Source organism: Copadichromis virginalis, unplaced genomic scaffold, assembly GCF_057382275.1.
Source record: "Copadichromis virginalis isolate Kocher_CV1m ecotype Utaka unplaced genomic scaffold, C_Virginalis_male_GT1.1 unmapped_scaffold_1, whole genome shotgun sequence".
Classification (NCBI taxonomy): Eukaryota; Metazoa; Chordata; class Actinopteri; order Cichliformes; family Cichlidae; genus Copadichromis; species Copadichromis virginalis.
Genome location: NW_028188589.1, coordinates 9,886,651 through 9,890,185, shown reverse-complemented (window position 1 = coordinate 9,890,185; position 3,535 = coordinate 9,886,651). Strand labels below are relative to the sequence as shown.

Below are 3,535 nucleotides of genomic sequence, written 5' to 3'. Positions count from 1 at the left end.
CTGGCTTCATGGACAGATAGAGCTTGGTGTCATCAGCATAGCAGTGTAAATGTATGCTATGTCTTCTAATGATGCTGCCTAAGGGAAGCATGTATAATGTAAACAGAATTGGTCCTAGCACTGAACCCTGTGGAACTCCATAATTAACCTCAGTGTGTGAAGAGGACTCTCCATTTACATGCACAAATTGGAGTCTATTAGATAGATATGATACAAGCCACTGCAGCGCAGTACCTGTAATACCTACAGCATGTTCTGATCGCTCTAATAGGATATTATGGTCGACAGTATCGAACGCTGAACTAAGGTCTAGCACATAGGTGTCAAACTCAAAATTTGGCCCGCAGCCTAATTACATTTGGCCCGCGAGGCCATACCAAATTACTATTAGAGCTGGCCCGCCGGTCTTATGCAGCGCATGTACTGCTAATACTACAACTCCCAGAATGCTCTGTTGGCGTTTTGGCGCGTCAGTCAGGACAGGACCCATTAACGCCCTCTCCTCTGTTTACTGTAGTCATAGCAACCGCATGAATACTGCCGCGCTACCTCTCCCAAAATGGCGAAAAGAAAGAACGAAAACAGGAGCTTCCTGGACAGGTGGGAGACAGAATATCTGTTTACCTATGTAAAAGACAGACCTGTTTGTCTTGTATGTGGAGCTCATGTGGCTTTAACCAAGGAGTACAACATTAGACGACACTATGAAACGAAACACCAAGAGAAGTACAAGGACCTGGACATGACTCAAAGGCGCCGGAAAGCAGAAGAGATGAAAAGAAGTTTTGTTTCACAACAGACTATGTTCAAAAAAGCCATATCACAAAGTGAGGCTGCTGTAAAGGCTAGTTTTGTTGTGGCAGCAGAGATCGCAAAATCAGCCCGGCCCTTCAGTGAGGGAGAGTTTGTGAAAAGTTGTATGATGAAAGTGTGCCCAGAGAAAAAGCAAGTATTTTCAAATGTTAGCCTGAGCAGAAACACAGTAGCTGATCGCACACGTGAACTTGCCAACAATCTAAATAACCAGCTGATGGAGAAGGGAAACAGTTTCGTTGCATTCTCCCTCGCTATGGATGAGAGCAGCGACGCCTCTGATACTGCCCAGCTTTCAGTCTTCATCCGCGGTGTGGACTCAACTCTCTGTGTTACGGAAGAACTTTTAGGATTAAAATCAATGCATGGAACAACCACAGGGAAGGAAATATTTGAAGAGGTTTCCAAATGTCTAACTGAAATGAAGTTGCCATGGGAAAAACTTGTGGGGTTAACGACAGATGGTGCACCAGCGATGTGTGGTCAAAGGAGCGGACTGGTGGGCAGGGTACGGGAGAAGATGCGAGCGGAGAACTGTGCAGGTGAGCTGACTGTTTATCACTGCATCATACATCAAAAATCACTTTGTGGCAAAGCCCTAAAGATGGAACATGTTATGACCGCAGTAACACGAGTAGTTAACTTTATAAGAGCCAAAGGTCTGAATCACCGCCAATTCAAATCTTTTCTTGAGGAGTGTGGTTCGGAATACGGAGACGTGCCGTATCACACGGAGGTGAGGTGGTTAAGCCGAGGGAAAGTACTGAACAGATGTTTCGAGCTACGCGAGGAAATATTTCAGTTTCTGGAAAGCAAAGGGCAAGACACAGCTGAGCTCAGGGAGCAAGAGTTTCTGTGTGAGCTGGCCTTTATGTGTGATATCATGAGCCATCTCAATGCGCTGAACCTGCAGCTTCAGGGACGGGGGCGTATCATCACAGATATGTACACTGCAGTGAGGGCTTTTAAAACGAAATTGTGCTTGTGGCAGAATCAGATGCTACAAGGAAACCTGGGCCATTTTCCCTGCTGCCAAATGATGAACATGCAAATCTCTACTGCTGTGTTCCCATGTGCACAGTTTGCTGAAAAACTCTGTGTACTCAGTACTGAGTTTACCTGGCGGTTTGCCGACTTTGACGCCCAGAAATGTCGATTTGAACTGCTCAGTAATCCTTTTGCAGTTGACGTGGCAAAAGCACCAACAAACCTCCAAATGGAGCTGATTGAACTCCAGTGTAGTGACACGCTGAAATCAAAGTATGATGCTGTGGGCGCTTCACAATTTCCACATTTCATCCCTGACACAATGCCTGGGCTCCGGACCCACGCTGCTCAGATGCTCTCCATGTTCGGCAGCACTTACCTATGTGAGCAACTATTCTCCTCAATGAAGATGGCCAAAACATCTCACAGGAGACGTCTGACCGATGAACACCTTCACTCGATCCTGAGGATTTCCTCAGCACAGAGCCTGAGCCCAGACATTGAGGAACTAGCATCCAAGAAGAGATGCCAGGTGTCTGGCTTGGACGCATCAGAGTAGATCAGTGTGTAGCAAACTGAGCTATAATTACCATTTTCTTTGTGCAATTTGTCTTGCTACTCCCAGACATGGGCTTGAATGGTTTCACGTTTAATGATATTTTTATTAGTTAAGTGGTTTATTATTGTTATTTTATTTTTACATTTATTATTAGCCTGGGGAAAAAGTTTACTGCTAAAATTTAAATCAGAAGGCTGCAAATACAATTTTTACTTAAGAAATGCATTCCAGTGATAAGTTATTTAATTGGAATTTCAATTTTGCATGTGTGCAATATTAAGTTATATATGTTTATATAAGTTATATATCGTTCAGTATTAAGCGTTTCTTATTCCATATTCAGTTTTTCAGCAAAACTTATTTGAGTCTGTAAGAAAAGGTTCCTTGTTATATTTGGAGGAAGATTTTTTTCAATAAATATTAACGTTGGCCCGCGACTTTGTTCCAGTTTTGAATTTTGGCCCACTGTGTATTTGAGTTTGACACCCCTGGTCTAGCAGGACAAGCACAGAGATGAGTCCACTGTCAGAGGCCATAAGAAGATCATTTGTAACCTTCACTAAAGCTGTTTCTGTGCTGTGCTGAGCTCTGAAACCTGACTGAAACTCTTCAAATAAACCATTCCTCTGCAGATGATCTGTTAGCTGTTTGACAACTACTCTTTCAAGGATGTTTGATATTAGAGCTGGGCGATATATCGAGTTTTTAAAAAATATCGATATATTTTTATACGAGATATAAGATGTGACAATATCCTTTATATCGATATAGTCTATGTTACATTATAATTATACTTGTGGAGCCGCAAGTTTGCCTCTCTTTCGTCCACTTTCGTCTTCACAACGTTACTCGGCCTCGCCTCTCCTTCACTGAACACAACTCCCCCTCCTCCCCCATTGCTTCACCTGCAGGAAGCGACAAGATGGACACGGCAAATCTCCATTAACGAGTTACTGCGCATCGACCCGTGTGTGGGGCTGGACGCCGTCAACGTGTTAGCTAGCTAACCACGCTAACGAGCTAACCACGCTAACGGCATGCAGCCCAGAGGTGGTGCACGGACTAAAATCCTTTCATTTTCTCAAAAGTTGACAGCGCGCCTTATGTATGAATTCTGGTTGTGCTTGATGGCTGCGAACCGATTTTATGTGGTACACAGCGCTCAGCAATCTGTCA

The 3,535-nt window shown here is 43.9% G+C and overlaps 1 pseudogene; it reads left to right on the top strand.

Moving 5' to 3' along the window:
* Nucleotides 1-244: 244 nt before the first annotated feature.
* Nucleotides 245-2,609, top strand: LOC146679795 (general transcription factor II-I repeat domain-containing protein 2 pseudogene; annotated as a pseudogene).
* Nucleotides 2,610-3,535: the final 926 nt, after the last annotated feature.